Consider the following 17,446-nt stretch of genomic DNA (forward strand, 5'->3'; position numbering starts at 1 on the left):
GGCATCAAGCTACCTTCAGGAACTAATTTCCTGAAAAGAAGAATAAACATGGTTAGTGGCCCCTGAATCCAGTATCCAGGTAGAATCATCATTCTATAGTAAGCAAGTTTCAAGAACAAGTAAATCATATTTAACTTCCCTGACTTTCTTCTTTTCGGCCAAGTATTTTGGGCAGTTTTTTTTCAAGTGCCCATCCAATGTAAATATTTTCCTTTGTCTGCAACTTTGGCCTTGCGCTTCTTGGTAGCAGCATTAGCAGTAGGGTCAACTTTCACCCCCTTACCACTGTTTTTCTTCTTCTTGAAAGTCTTACTTCAAAAAGAAGAAAGTACATATTTGGTTCATGAGGTCGAACCTCGATGGAACCGTTTTGAGGTGACAACGTTTGCCTCCCCATCCTGTCCCTTAATTTTCATACGAGACTGGAAAATATGTAGTTCATTTAAGAGCGTGGTAAGGTTGTACTCTATCTTGTTCATCACAGCATTGCTGCGAAATTGTAGGAAACTCTTTGGAAGAGATTCCGAGATAAAGCTGACCTAGCTCCCCTCGTTTATGACAGCGTTCACTTCAGCCACGTTAAAGTGGACCATCAGATTCAGAACATGTTCTCGCACTGATGTTCCCTCTTTCATGCGGGAATTGTAAATGAACTTGAGGGCATCGTGCCGGGCTTGAATGGACGGCTGTCCAAACATGTCCCGAAATAAGTCCATGATCTCTCTTGCTGTGACCATGCTCTCATACTTCTTGGCCAGCATATCAGATATGCTTGCCAAGATCAAGACCTTAGCCTTGATCCATTTGTCATAGTCATCCCGACTAGCTTGGGCTGTATTAGGCGTGGGAGCCTGATGACACTCTTCAGTCAAGTCAAACGTAAGATCATCTACCATGAGTATCATGTTAAGGTTCGTTTTCCATTGTGTGTAATTTTCGCCGTTAAGTTTGTCAACGACAAGCAGGGCAATAATAGAAGTAGACATGCTGAAATACAAACAAGTCTATATTAGACATTTTCACTACCCATTAAAAACCCAATCAATTTTAGCAAACAGTAATAATGCACCCTATAATCAAGATTATTTTTGCACGATGCTTCAATGATTTAGAGCAATAGCTACCATGGGGCAATCAACTACTCCTTCACTGAATTGAGACATTCTCAACTAAATATTACACAAGAATAACTCTTATTCCTATGATAGTCATCGTTTATTTGGTCAAGAAGTTATTAACTAACTTAACAACTTCCCCTAGGTGTGACTCGCCATTTTCGAACCTCAAAAGTCTGCTGTAGGGAAGGACAAATATTGGTGCAAAACCTAAGAGACCTTACCCATTTATGGAGTTCGCCCTGATTTTGATTCCATACAACAGATTCTCCATAGGAGTGGTCGCTCTAGGATGACACGCAGGCTGTGTATGAAACCTCACGTTGCAAACTAATAGAGGAGACAGCAGGATGTGTTGTCACACGTCCTTCTCCCACATTATAAATACTTTATCCATTCACCTTGGTATTGAACCATGCAAACACCTTCTGTAGGGAGGCTGCGTCAAGGGCGACACGAGGTCGAGCATGGAACTCACGGTGTGAACTTCTACCGAGAACGTGAGGGAAAGAATGTATATAAAATATATATCTTATATATATTATATACTTGGAATATTTTATATATACCTAATCCTCCCACTTAGTATTTTAAAACTATGGTTTATTACTTAGGTAAAATCTGACTAAATGAAATTATCTAAGTTTATTAGTTTGCTTAATATAACTTTTATATTGGATTCGTTTAACACTAATGTTCTAGTTCATTAAACACTTTAACGAACTAACCACATTGTTGCATGCTATAAAACATTGACTAATTCAACCCTCAGGTCGGTTCCAGGTAGAGGTGTTCCCTTACGGTTAGCTTAGACAGGGTTCCCTTATAGCCAATATTTTATATTAACCTAGACAGAACCTTCCTTAGACAGGGTTCCCTTATAGCCAATATTTTATATTAACCTTTTATTTCATCGTTTTAAACCTATTTAAAACCAAAATAAAAAGTATATAACCTAGGATATAATCAATTTCAAACCCCCTTAAAAAAAACTATTCAAGACCTAGGGTTTGCATGCAATTATTGATTATAGACTTTAATTTCTATCCACCAAACTTACAACACTTATAAATTTAAAGAAATTGAAACTATAATCATGTATTAATGACATACATAAATATAACAATTGTATTTACTAAAGTAATGTTATGCTCAATGCAACTTTATTTTCATCTAATTAATATAACACTTATATTCATTAGTTATGAAAATAGAACATGTTATCATACATTATAACTATTAGATACATATGATGCATGAGCATGCTTGACCTATGATGAGATTTTAAACTATATGACATACTTTATGCAACATATACATTCAAAATGCATAATAATTAAATAGCAAAATAGACTGGTTTTTGGCTTCCTATAAGAGATGAAACAAAAACAAACAAAAATTTTTTTTAAAAAAACAAAGAAAACTTGGCGGCGAGTCGTCCGGACCCAGCGTTTAGGTGCTGCCCCTACTACTGCAGGTTCGAGCTCTCGGGTTTTTGCAGTTCTGGTAGCGCCTAGGCGGTGCTGCCTAGTGCCTAGGCGCCGTCCACCCAGTTTCTCTGGTTTTTCTTCAGTTCTCTAGTACTCTTTCAAAGCAACTCCTTGCCACGAACGACACAGACTTAAAGACTCGATTTACAGGATTAAACGCCCAAAAAAATGGGCCCTTACATTGATCAAATCAACGAAAAAACTGTAAATCTATTGTGAAAACCGAAAACATCTATTTACAAACCACATACATCAAATGTACAGAAAAACACCCATCATACTTCTCGTTGAAATTAAAAACAAGATCGAAAGCGGAGCCTAGGCTCTGATACCAATTGAAAGGATCGGATCCCGCAGCGGAAGCACGTGAACGCGTGTGCTTCGATCTTGTTTTAGAATTACAACAAAGAAAAGACATAAGCATGAGTAAAATGAAGTTAGTGATGCATACTTTTGAAGACACCTCTTCAATGTGACACCAACACCACAAAAAAGTATTTCTCGCTATCCTCTCGGTGTTAAGAACTTGGTTTGTGGGAACCATCTTATAATTGAAAGAGAAACTAAGAGATCGAGCGAGAGAATTTCTAGTTGGAGTTTTGAAAAATCAACAACCGAGGACCGAGGGACCAAAGAGAATGGGGGAACCTCCCTTTTTATAAGCGAGGAAGAGTGGTGGGGAAGTCACAACTTCCCCACTCACCACTTTCCCACTTCCCACCAGGAAAACCTACCCGACTTTCCACCATCGAGGTTTTTCCTCCCATGTTTCCTTTTCCTTATTTTTCTTTTTATTTTTTTCATTTAACTTTAATTAAGATAATTTAAATTAAAATAATAATTAATTAAATCAAATTTAATTAATTTAAATAAATTAAACTTAAATTAATCAACTATATTAGAATAAAATTATAACTTCCATCTCTTTCATAAGTTTGAATCCAATTCAAAATAAACTTTATATTAAAATGTATAAATATACATTATATTAATTGCATCTCATACAATTAACTTTAATTCATTTTAACAAATTTGAACAATTCAAATTTTTTCAAGACTAAATGTTCTCAACTATCCTTTACGAGCTAGAAAGAGGACCTAATGGACCAACACATCGGAAGCTCTAACGATACGAGATTAATTGATTAAACTCATTAACCATATTAATCAACATTCGTTAACTGTCGGTCACTCCACTAAAGATCCACAGTTGCATTCTTCCCACTGTAGAATATTGTGCGTCCATGGATTTTGACCATTAACGGTAAGTCAATTCTTCACGAGTGTTCGTAACCATAGCTGGGTCGAATTACCATTTTACTGCTGTGTTACATCTTGGACCTTAAGTACCGATAATCCTCTAATGAACAACCTAGTTATGGTCCAACCAATAACCGAAAGTCTCTCTCAGGTCAGTGAGAGGGTGGGGCCCCTTGTTCAAGTCCCGGAGTCAACGCTTAAGAGAACACTCATATACTTACCTTAAAGTCGGGAATGAGTGAATTCCATCTTGTGTAGTTATGTTCCCAACTCCCCACTCGGTCTCAAACCCAAAATGGTAGGAATATTGAGTCGGCGACTCGTGCCACTCTCACCCATACAAATCAAAGGACGAGCCTTAATAGGCAGGAGTCCATAACTCACTCAGGATTGAGATCGAGTTACCTGGTCATCCTATTTAAATATCAATGTATTTGCTAGCGGTGTTATAGCTAAAGATTAATTATTTCGCGGTCCGGTCTTATAAAAACTCATTGCATAGGATAACCCTACTCACATGTCTGCACATGAACGACCTAGAACAAGTCATTTTAACTATTACAAAGTGGGTCGTACCCATAGTGTTACCATGATAAAGTACCCAACCTTATGCATATACTACCAACCCTTTAGGTTAGTACTGGAACATTATCCACTTGTATATCGAATATATACTGTATAGATATTGTATATTTGTTATATACTGTTCCAGTTAGATGACATAACCTTGGATGTTAGTTTATTGGATTTGGGTTTATGCAATGATAAAGGAAACACCAATAACAACTTTATTGAATAATTATTTGTTTTATGTTTACAAACCACGATTTTAGGGCATAAAACCCAAAAGATGATGCACCAGCCCCTGATGCAATGAATGAGGTAGGGAAGGATAAGGAAGTTGAACAAGACGAACCGGTAGAGGTAATCGAGCATAAGGTTGGAATGGACCTAAACCATTACCTGTCAATATTGGACCACTTTTCCCTTTCCCTCAACATTTTGTAGAGACAAATCAAGACGTAAAGAAGCAAGAACTTACCACAATTGCAAGGATCAGGTAGAGGAAGAAATAGGTGAAGATGAGATAGGTTGAAATGAAGAATTTTATGCATAAGAGAAAACCACGATTCAACTTTTCAAAAACAAGTTAATACAAGTAAGTCACATCCCTCTCGTGGGGACCTTCAAGCTTATTGTGTTTTGAAGAAGCTAAACTGCGACATGGTAGTAGCATAAGAGATAGTGAATGAGCTTAAGGAAATGAATGAAAGTTGAAAGCCTCCAATTTTCTTCAAAGTAAAATCAATAGGAGGGAAGTTTATAGATTAGTTTCATGCTTGTTTACTTTCCAATTTTTTTATTTCATGAACATTTTAATAATCTTATTTTCTTAGTACATGATTAAAGTTCCCAAGAAATTAAGGCATGGGGCAAAAAGCAGCGAGCATTCTTCCATAAGAAGAAACAAATCAAGACTTAAATATGGAATGCCCATAAAAAAACACCGCTTGGTGGCCGTTGTTTTTTTTTTTTACTCATTAGCTGAATCGAGGGAGTTTTCTAACCCGTTTCATTGTCGTTGACAGCATGTTGTTTTGTTAATCTGTGCTTAATCATGTTATTTTGTAGGTAGAAATATTTGCTTTAGGTGGACGGCTGAGATGTCCTGTGGATAACACATTTCATATTTAATCTTACAAGTTAGAGCCATACAAGCATTGGCATTCTGTGGACCCTATGCTCCTTATATTCATGCCTTGTTTGCTTTGTCATTTGAATTTTGCAGGTACGAGAGTTTGATGCCTCAAAAATTGCCCGGCGCATATTAAGAGCCCTATGCTCCAATTATAGATAAAGAAAAAGTAACGGGCTTATGTTCTTAATTCGATTGATTACCCGATCTAATTAGATATTAAAACTATATTAGTGCTTGATGCGGGAAGGACTTTTCTCATGAGTGAGTTATCGGTTTTTTTATAAGTCCTAACTATTATTTACTCTACCTTATGGGGTAGAGGGGAATGTGTAGAAGAAGTAGTATATTAATAAAGAGCTTTTTTCCAAAATCAAAATATAAAGGATTTTTGACCATTTTTTTATCCTAAAATATAAATCCATTGGATGGGAAAATAAAGAAAATAGAGGAAAGATAGTCCATCGATAAGTCTTACCTATTTACGAGGTATCTATTATTATTTTTTTATTGTAATACCTTGTTTTGACTATATTGCACTATGTATCATTTGATAACCCAATATAACCAGATTTGGGAATTTTTCAACAACTTTTTTGGCCTTATTTTTGGTTTAATTTTAAATGGGCTTTGGGCTTTGGGCTAATCGAAATGTATAAATGCTCATTTATCAAACCCTTGTTTAATTCAAATGAAAACAAAACCATATAATCCCTCATTGTTTGCGATTTTCTCCTCCCAAAACTCAACTCCCATTCAATTTTTTTTTCCTATAAAATCTTCAAAGATTCCTAAAATCCATCCATCCTCCCTTATTTTTGGCAAACATATTTTAGGGTTGATGGATTTTTGTGTTAGGGTTTTTAGCAAATAATCGAAAAACCCATGGAGGGCTCTTCTTCATCCAAACCATGCGACAAATAGAAGGGGGAAGAAGAAGATCGTGCTGCCACCATCTATTGCACCGAGTTTAGTTCCTGTTCAACCACCTCTACCTCTCAGGAGTAAGGTACATTTTGATCCTAACGAACATTTGCCCCATTGGATGTTGGAAAAACTAGAACAATTCCGTAAACTAGAACAACTTCAGTACACATATCTTCAAATAGGAGATTATTCATATCTTTCTGAAGAGACAATCACAACCATGTGAGGATGGAGAATGGAGAAATTTTCAAAAGTAAAGGGATTGAAAACATACGATTGAAGACCAATAGTGGGATTGAGTTATTACTACGAGATGTCAGGTATGTACTCAGTATTAGAATGAAACTTATCTCTACAGGTAAGTTCACTGGTAAGTTCGACGATGAGGTTATTAGAGTGAGTTTGGTGGAAACCAATGAAAGCTCACCAAAGGATCCAAGTTAGTGACAATTGCCAACAAAAGATTTATAGTTTACACGTTGCGATTGAGTGTTGCCAGTGGATTATTGAAACAACGGATGCAAGTTGCATATGATTTTCAAAGAGGTAGTACTGAGTCAACAACAAAGAAAACCAGAATATATCAGGAGGAACATCAATTGGAAAGTCAAGGAACAAAATTAGGTTTTTTAGGTTGTCAAGGATTATCCCAGTTATCAGACAGATGGGTGAATTGATGAAGTCGCGTTAGCAAACAGTTGCATCAGAGAAGATTAACCTAGTAGATGTTGAGGAAAAGAGTGGCGTTTAATTCTGGCAGCATACTTGAATAGAGTTGTCAAGTCATCAGTGGGAAGTTCTTTCATCAATAATCAGTGTTTGAGAACAAGGAATGAAGTTTCAGATATCGACACTTAGTTTGAGTGAGAGCACGTGGATGTGTCTTCTGCATTTGGGATACAAGACGACATTGATTGCTCGACCTCAGGGCAAACACAGATTAAAACAGTGATTTCTTATATTTTGTTTTACAAGTTTTTAAACTTGTAGGAGAAGCCTTAAGATTCGTCAAGAAGATCAGAAGTTGTTGCAAAAGAAGGCTTAGAGTTTTCCAAGATTATCAGAGACTACTATTGCAGTAGGAGACAAGATCAATGTTTTATCTCCAAGAGGGAGAATATTGGGATAATGAAGCCAAAATTGATGACCCATGTCCTATGAGAAGAAATATTTTCAACATTACTACGAATTCCTACAACGAGTAGGATATTTTTGTCGTATAAGGATTACAACATTGTTTTCTTAAAAGGTTTAGGATATTTGGCTTCTTATAAACTAGCACTTTTGTTAAGGTTTTATTTGTCCAGAATCCAAATAAAAAAGACTTGAGTGGTTGTTGGGCAGTGTATGAAAAAGATCAGTGAGTGGTTGTACCCCATTGATTAAGTGAGGATGCTTTCAATTGTGTTATCCCAGGTAGCCATTATTAGGGTACTTAGAAGCAAGATAGTCGTTGTATAGTGATATCTTAAGTAAGATTTCCATTGTAATGTTCTCAACTATAGTAGAGTTTTTTTATTTATTTATTTTTTTCAGAAGACTGTACGTAGTCCCAAGATTGATAAGCGCCAAGGTTGCTCGTGTTTACAAAGCTAGAGGTCTTTCTAGGATCCTTGCAAACATTCACAAAAACGACTAACTTACCGAATGATTCCAACCAAGAGTAAGGTTAGAAGATGAATCACTCTTAGATCGGACTTAGAATCTACGATGGTCACTCCTAGATCCTAAGACGACTCACTCCAGAATTAGCTTGATCGAGACTAATCCAATGAATCGGTTTAACATCAAACCTAAAGCAAGATTTGAAAGAAGCAACACCAAAAGTGTTAAGGAACAAAAGTTCTTGAATTTCAATATGTTTTAATCTTAAGTTCTCCATAACAAGAGCATTACAAGCCTTTAAATAGGCCAAATGGTTGTTCAACATAAGAACACCAAAAGTTTTTCAAAATACTACTTAATGCAAATTGTAGAAAATAAGACATGCAAATTAAAACTTGATTGCACATCATTCTAGACACTTAAATGCAGATTAGAAAGCGTAGTCATGCTTCAAATGGTCTTATCTATGTGCTGTAGGAGGCGCTTCACATTTGGATATGGTTTGACAACTTTTGACTTCACAAACTCCAAAGAGGTGCAATCTGCAAAGGCACCTGTTCACGAATCTGCACACTTTTTTTGTCCTCCTTGCCATCTCTCAAAATAGACAATTTTTCCTGTGCCATCTTTGCTCCATTCTCTTCTTGACTCATTGAAGTAACATTATGAATAAATTCGGGCTCAAAACTCTTTGTTGGTTCTTGTGCATTAACAAGCTTTTGAAGGTGCAGTGTGAAAGCCTCTTGAATCTTCCTTGCCTTTCTTGTAATAATTGCTCCTTTGATATATGTAATTGGTCACAAATGGATTTGTATCATCCCCCTTTCATTAAAAGGATTTGTCCTCAAATCAAGGTTTTCATTTTCTTCATCAAAACGAATCAAGTTAGTCCAATGATAAGCCTTAACAACTTGTTCCTTACCTTGTGAGTTGTATATTGGAGCTTGAAGATTTATGATTTTCTTCGTTGGACATGTCACTTCTTTCTTCTTGAAAATTTCTATGGCCCTTTCTTGTTTGCCTTCTTTGAGTTAACACCACTTTTTGACTTCCTTGAAGTGCAATCTTGAAGTCTTCATGTAATATTATCCTTCTTAGTCTTCTTATGTTTGGACTTGGACAAATTCTTCGTTCCTTCCAAAAGTGCTTCCAAACCCAATCACTTGGTTTGTTGAAATTGTGCTCGGATTTATTTTTCCTCCACTTGGTACTTTGCATTTGCATTCTCCAACATAACATTCTGCTTTCTCGACCATGGAATTCTTTATACAAATTCTTGGATAAGTAGTTTTCCACAATGCCTTTCACCTTAGGTTTCTTATGTCCATGGTTACCTACACAATAAGGAAGCAAGTTAGTATCTTTAAAATCAAGATATATTTTATACTTACCTTGTAAGACAATCTCAAGATCATGAGAAGATGATAGGATAACTCTTCTTGGCTCCTTTATAGCTTCCTTTGTTTCTTGTATTCGATCATGCTTGAATTGAAAAGTTGGAACTTCCTGCAAAAATCTTAGAAAAGTAGAAAGACTAGGATAAAATATGTGAGCTTGATAGTAAGGGTCCTTATGCAACAATGCTATAAGATTTGACTTATATTGACAAATGGATTGGATCTTGCTATTTTCCTCTTCTTTCTCCTTTGAATTCCTTTCTCTTAACTCTTCTCTTTCTCTCTTTTCTTTGAACTCACTTTTATCAAAATCAGAATCTTCGCGATCTTGTTCAATAAATTCATCAACATGTGCTTTAGAATCTTCCTCAAATTTTGCATCATATTTCTTACAAGCATCATTTGAATCACCAACACCATTTCTTATCACCATGACTTCTTTATTGACACATTCTTTGCTCATGTGTCCAAACCCTTTGCACTTCCAACATGTAAGAGAATTAGTCTTCTCCCTTACCTCCTTTGGAACTTCATTGTTTTTGGCATTGGAGCTCTCGGCCTTCACTCTTTTGACAGCACCAAACTTCCCTTTTGGTTGCATGAATTCATTCCATTTGGAATGCTCCTCTTCTTTCCTCAATTGATCTTCAATTTTGATAGCATGGTGATACATATCTTCCAAGTAAGGTGGTGGATTTCTATCAATATGATGAACAATTTCCAGATTCAAACCTCCAAGGAATCTAGACATGGTTTCCTCCTCTTCTTCTCGAATGTGTGCTTTTTCCATTAAAATCACCATCTCTTGATAATACTCATCAACACTTTTTGTTCCCTGCCTCAAAGCTTGCAGTTTAGTTTTCAAATCATTTTTATAATATTTGGGAGCATACCTCATTCTCATGGCTTCTTTGAGTTTTTCCCAAGTTTCTATTTGATCCTCATCTTTCCTTCTTTTCTCGGATTTGAGATGTTGATACCATTCATTAGCATGATTAATGAATTCGGCAATGACAAGTCTCATCTTCTTATTTTCACTATATGTAGAGCAATGAAATACACGTTCTATCTTCCTTTCCCATCGCAAGTAAGCATCGGGGTCCGCCGTTCCACTAAATGGTGGAATTTTGAGTTTAACTCCGCCATCCCTATTTTCATTTAATCTTTCCAATCTTCTAGGTTGCATGACGTTGGCAAAGTTATTTCGTCCTCTTCCTCTCCCATTTCTTCTTCCTCCAACTTGTCTTTCTTGTTCAGCAAGGTTAAACGCATCATCTTCTTGTAAGGCTCGTTCTTCTCTTTGTTGTTGCGCTCTCCTTTCTTGTCTATCTTCCATCATCATTTCCATCATTCCTTGAATTGCTTGAAGAATCACCATGTTAGGATCTTGCGGTACTTGTGGTACTCCATCCTGTGCAATTTTGTTAGAACAATAATAATGATAATAAGGACCTTACCACTCTTCTCACCAAGATTTCACTCAAGGACACTCGTGTTTATCACTCAAGGGTAGGCTTTTGGTACTAGGTCAAAGATGTAAGGGTTGGCTTAAATTTTGGTGCAATCTTGCTTAAAGCTTGATATAACTAATTCAATGATCAACTCTCACAAACTAAGACTACAGAAACTCAATCTTAGGATAAACAACTTGATAATTTAAACAAAACACAACATAATGAAAAGAACCTTTCGTGTGCCTCGGATCTTCGAATGCTTTTTTTTTCTACGGTTTTCTTTCTTTTTGCTACTGTTTTTTTTCTTTCTTTTGCTTCTGTTTTTTTTCCTTTTTTTTTCTTTTGCTTCTAATTTTTTTTTCTTTGCTAATTATCCAAGAGCAAAAATACAAGAATTTCAAGGCAAGTTGTAGTATGTCTTGTTACACTTTGTAAGAACTACTTTCGAAAAAAGAAAAAATGACAGAATATAAAATTAGACAAAGTAAAGATATTTCACCTCTAGAGCCGGCCAAAGGATGTCGACCAATGCTTTGATACCAAATGATAAGCGCCAAGGTTGCTCGTGTTTACAAAGCTAGAGGTTCTTCTAGGATCCTTGCAAACATTCACAAAAACGACTAACTTACCGAATGATTCCAACCAAGAGTAAGGTTAGAAGATGAATCACTCTTAGATCGGACTTAGAATCTACGATGGTCACTCCTAGATCCTAAGACGACTCACTCCAGAATTAGCTTAATCGAGACTAATCCAATGAATCGGTTTAACATCAAACCTAAAGCAAGATTTGAAAGAAGCAACACCAAAAGTGTTAAGGAACAAAAGTTCTTGAATTTCAATATGTTTTAATCTTAAGTTCTCCATAACAAGAGCATTACAAGCCTTTAAAAAGACCAAATGGTCGTTCAACATAAGAACACCAAAAGTTTTTCAAAATACTACTTAATGCAAATTGTAGAAAATAAGACATGCAAATTAAAACTTGATTGCACATCATTCTAGACACTTAAATGCGGATCAGAAAACGTAGTCATGCTTCAAATGGTCTTATCTATGTGCTGTAGGAGGCGCTTCACATTTGGATATGGTTTGACAACTTTTGACTTCACAAACTCCAAAGAGGTGCAATCTGCAAAGGCACCTGTTCACGAATCTGCACACTTTTTTTTTCCTCCGTGCCATATCTCAAAATAGACAACTTTTCCCGTGCCATCTTTGCTCCATTCTCTTCTTGACTCATTGAAGTAACATTATGAATAAATTCGGGCTCAAAACTCTTTGTTGGTTCTTGTGCATTAACAAGCTTTGGAAGGTGCAGTGTGAAGCCTCTTGATTCTTCCTTGCCTTTCTTGTAATAATTGCTCCTTTGATATATGTAATTGGTCACAAATGGATTCGTATCGAAGATTGAGGTGAACAAGTATAATCCCTGTGGGTTTCAACATTTTCTATCCCTATCTCTTATTCCTTTGTTATTGTTACTTACTTATGTAATGATTCCAATTATATATAATAATATCAAATTGAGATAATTACTCATAAAACATAGTATAAGATAAAAACGTATTCTTTCATTTAATAATGAAAACAATATCCTAATACAACTTAACTTATAAATTTCTAGTAGTGAAAATCATAAATTATAATCCTTAAATAAAACAAATTAAAAATATGGTCAAGTCATAATTAAAAGTACAAATTATAACTAAATTAAAGTGTGTCTCATATCTCTTCCCCATTAATACCAAGGTCATCCTTGACGTTGTTCTCGTCATCTACATAACTATCTATAAAAAAAATTATAACCACATAGGGTAACTATGAAAATACCCAGTAAGTGGTTCCCATGATAAGGGGTCTTTATGCATAAACACACGCATCATGCTTAAATACATGCATACCTCAACCTAACATATAAACCACGGAACAACTTAATTTAACATACTTGTGCTTGCTAGCATAGACTTACATATGTAAATCATTAATTTGGCGCTGCATTACATAACTGCTTAATTTAGGTATTTCATACATAACATTAATCTTACCTAAATCTATGACACCTAAGACTACTAACTTAACTACGAATGCAATGCATCACACATATGTCATGGTTCTCATGAACATGATTTGCTATTGAACATACTTAAAATGAAATGATAAAGCCACATAATCATAACATTATTTGTAGTACATCAAATTTAACTACAATAACCACTCAATAACAAAATATATTTAAGCAACATGAATAACATAATTCAATAACAAACTGAGGCAACATATCACATAACTCACTTGAAATCAATCAATAATACAACAAAACAAACAAGGCGGTAACTTATGATAAAATCCACCTACCTAAACTTCGTAAAGTAAAGGTAATCCCTTAAAGCTTCCAAATAACAATCAACACAACTAAAATTAGGACTCAATTACCTAAAATAAGCTTTCTCCAATAAGTCCTCGTAACTAGATACGTTCATTATTCTACTAGTATAAATCTCATAATAATTAACTTAGTCCATGATAATCATAAAATTAATATTGAAATTTGTGAAAATAAATTTTTAATCTCCATATTAACCTATGATTTTTCTATTATAATATCTATAAAAAATGATTTACTAATTTTGCAAATTTATAAAAACTAGAGAAAACACATAGCACTCATTTTGACAATTTTAAGGCCTATGTAAAATACATAAAAATAAATTTTAACACATTCAAAATACATATTAGTTTCGTTTAAAAGTGCTGGTCAATATCACCAAAATTAAAAATTAACAAATCCTATTTTTCATGCTAAACAAGCTAGAATTATGAAAATAATATAAACCGTTAAAAACCGTTATGAAGCAATTTTATGAACATTTTTAGGATCTTTTTAATTCTGATTTTTATACCTAAAATCATTTACATAGTACTTAATGTTAGTGTGTGTTCCTCTCTATCGTAAAGGACAGAATGACCGAATTTCCAACAACAATGAGAGCATGAAATGATACTAAAAACCTTAGAAAATTGATATGAACATCCTTAGGATCTATAAAAAAATTATTAGGAAATACCTGCTACCAAAGATAGATTAAAAAAATAGAAGATGTTTCTTACCGGAAAGACGAAACGATGAACAATCTTTCAAGGGACTTGGAAAAGCAACCACAATTTCTCTAAGGTGTGATTTACAATAATAGGATAGATGGTGGAGAGGAAATTTTCATATTTGTTTAGAAATATTATTGGAGGAACATAGAATAAATATACATTTGAACTTAAAAGAGGAAAATCTAAGAAGATGAAATTAACTCTCGTCTCTCCCCTCCTTGCATGACCCAAAACTTAATGAGGAAGAGGAGAAACTTTGGTATTCCGAGCAAACTTAATTAATCAATGCGTCTCTTGGATGGAAGGTGAGTTATGTTGCCTACCTATGGTTATGAGTTAAGTAAAACACTCTATATTCTCCCAATTAACTTAATTTGACTAAGATAAAAAAATAATAGTAAAAGAAAGATAATTTGAGGTTTTACTCAGTTAATTATCATATAATAAAAATTTAGGTAAAATGTACGAAACTTTAAAATTACTCAAATAACTCCACCATTACTATTACATTAATTTACCACGTTTATTTAATTACTAAAGTACTATTGCTATTTTTTTTACTTAAATGCAAGTATAATCTTGCTAAGCTTATTAATCTGTTATACATATTTATTTTTAATTATCATACGTAATTAATTAAAGATGGATAAGAAAAATCGATAAATTTTGTTGTAAGTTTCTTTTAATAAGTAAATAAAATTAACTTGAGATTAATTAGTTAGAGTATAAGGAACCTACAATTATTAACTAGGACTCATCAAAGTTTAATTAAATTTGACTATCTTAGCAAAATAATAATAATAATATAAAATCATGAAAATACCCTGAAAGGTAATGCGGGGCATTACAACTTATCTGCTCCGTGGAAGAAGAAAATCAAATAGTTTATGTTTGAAGAACTCATAGCAGGATCGACTGATCTATATTTTTTTCCATCACTGCTAAGTCGCAGTTTCGCTTCTTCAAACCCAAATATGCTCGATGGTTAAGCTCGAGAGGTAGGTTACATGCTTTTCTGTGTTTAACTTATAGAACTGAGATTGTGGTTGCTGCGTCGCATCCTTCATCTGAATCTAATTGTTCCTCATCTATTTCTTTCTCTGCTTCATCCTTGATGGTCAATTCTACATTATGTATGTCTTAATTTTTTCTTCAGAAAATGCTGAAGGAAAGTGAAGATTGCTCTAATGTTTAGAAACGGTGGGTTTGCGTCTGTTGAAAAGTTTTCTACACACTACTAGAAAAAACATTTTTACCAACCCAAAATTCTTGTTGGGAAAAACATCAGGAGAGACACGTCGCGATAGCCTTCTCCCAACAAAAATATAAAAAACGTCCCAAGAAGGCATCTATTCTGATGTTTGTCCAAACGTCGGGAGAAGGCTTCTCGACCAACGTTTGTCAAAATGTAGGGAGAAAGGCGATTATCCCAAGGTTTTGCAAACTGTCGGGAAAAGGCATCTATCCCGATGTCGTACATGCCTCGACGTTTCTATAAATGTCATGACCTATATACCAATATTTTTATAAACATTGATATATACATATGTCGGCGTTGGTATAAATGTCGGAAGTACTTTTTATATCGGGACGCTTTGTTTTCTTCACAATATATCCCTTGTTTTAAATAATAATTTATTCAAAAACCTTATTTAGAAACCTAACCAAAAATATGTTTCATAACCGACTTTTCAATTCACACTAATCTAAAGCTTAATAGTTTGTTGGAATGTCTGCATATATGCAAAATTATATAAATAAAAAAATGAATCCTTAACCATTTATACAAAAGTATTTAGATTAAAAAAATCACAAAAGTCATGATCTACAAAAAATGTCCACACTTAATCGATCTATAAAGGAGATTACCGAGTTTGTCATCTATAGACTTCGATTGGAGAATAATATAGAACGAACTTGAAAAGCAAATGAAGAAATTGTATCATACTGAACCTAAGAAGAGTGTTCAACCAGACAAAATATATTACCTAAATGTATGAAATAAAAGTAACCAAAAAAAAAAATCTTATGATATATATGTACAATTATAAAGGATTATCCACGACTCAACCGTTTTAGTTTATTCATTACCTAAACATATAAAATACATAATTATTTTTATGTTTAATCAAACCAGCACGCACACAACAACAAAAAAATCATATTTATATTTATAGCACCAGCAAATTAAATCAAACAACCAATATCAACACATTCATAACCAAAATAGTTACATTTAAAGCTTAAATTAATCATGCAACATCGTCATTATTATAATCAATCTAGTTGATATTTACATATTAAATCAAGCAGGCAACACCAGCATGCTCACAACCAAAAAATTAGCGAGTTCGCACAATCAATCTAAATACAAGTTAGTTCACGGTGTACCTTCAACACAAAGCAACATCGAACGTTTGGATGCACCATGAGGAAAATATGTTACTTATCGTGCTATAACAATACTTAAAAAGTATGAATGCATTCTCAGCTCATATAAACCTCTTTATAACACAATTTCATAACGAGCTAGATACTTTTTTATAAAGCTTAATGTATTTTTGAGTAGGTTGAAATCAATATTTATGTAAAACATCATTTTAAGTCCCAACACCGCGTGCGTCCCCTTGATGCTCGCCCACACGCATGCCCTGGCCGCTCGCTCCCCCTACCACAAATGCCCATGGTCGCACGCCCTATAGCCATGTGCGTAACGCCATTGCCACGCGCCAACCTGCCCACCCGCCTACACCATACTGCCCACATCCGTTCCTGCCCCATGCGGCCATGCATGCGCCAGCCCTTGTCCCCTCACCAATCACCACACCAACCAGACCTCTTGTCACTTATTTTGTTGCTTTCCACCAATGGGTAAGAAAATAAGGAAAATATTTTCCTTAAATTGTTAACTTGTTTTTACTATCTTTAAATTTATTTTGATAATTATTTTCCGTTGGCTTTCCACAATATTGTTTTTTGATTTTAGGAAAGAATTTTGCAATTTATTAACTTTAGATTTTTGTTTTATTTATTTATTTTGCAAATTCTTGTAAACGTCTTTCGCCTTTGCCTATAAATAAGCATTCCATGGTAGTTGAGAACCAAGTTGATACGATCATAAATGGGATAAAATCATTGGTACCAAATATTGCCAATAAGAGAGCACAATCACACACTCAACGGCCACACTGTTCATACTTATGCCATCAACAGTGTGCTAACCTCGCCCGCCAGCACCATCAGCAACCCCTGACGCGCACATGGCACTGCACTCCATACAAGTGCCTTTGACCAACTGTCAAACTCTGCACACGCTAACGTCCAGCTCTCGCGCGCCTGGGCATATGTTGCCTACCGTGCGTCCATACCACCTAGCACACCATCCTTGTCTACACGC

General features: G+C 34.9%; 1 pseudogene; it reads right to left on the bottom strand.

Moving 5' to 3' along the window:
- Positions 1–341: 341 nt before the first annotated feature.
- On the bottom strand, positions 342–986 carry LOC111025267 (uncharacterized; annotated as a pseudogene).
- Between the last annotated feature and the right edge of the window lie 16,460 nt (positions 987–17,446).

This window comes from Momordica charantia (genome assembly GCF_013281855.1).
Source record: "Momordica charantia cultivar OHB3-1 chromosome 11 unlocalized genomic scaffold, Mcharantia_2.0 BLBB01000011.1, whole genome shotgun sequence".
NCBI classification, from domain to species: Eukaryota; Viridiplantae; Streptophyta; class Magnoliopsida; order Cucurbitales; family Cucurbitaceae; genus Momordica; species Momordica charantia.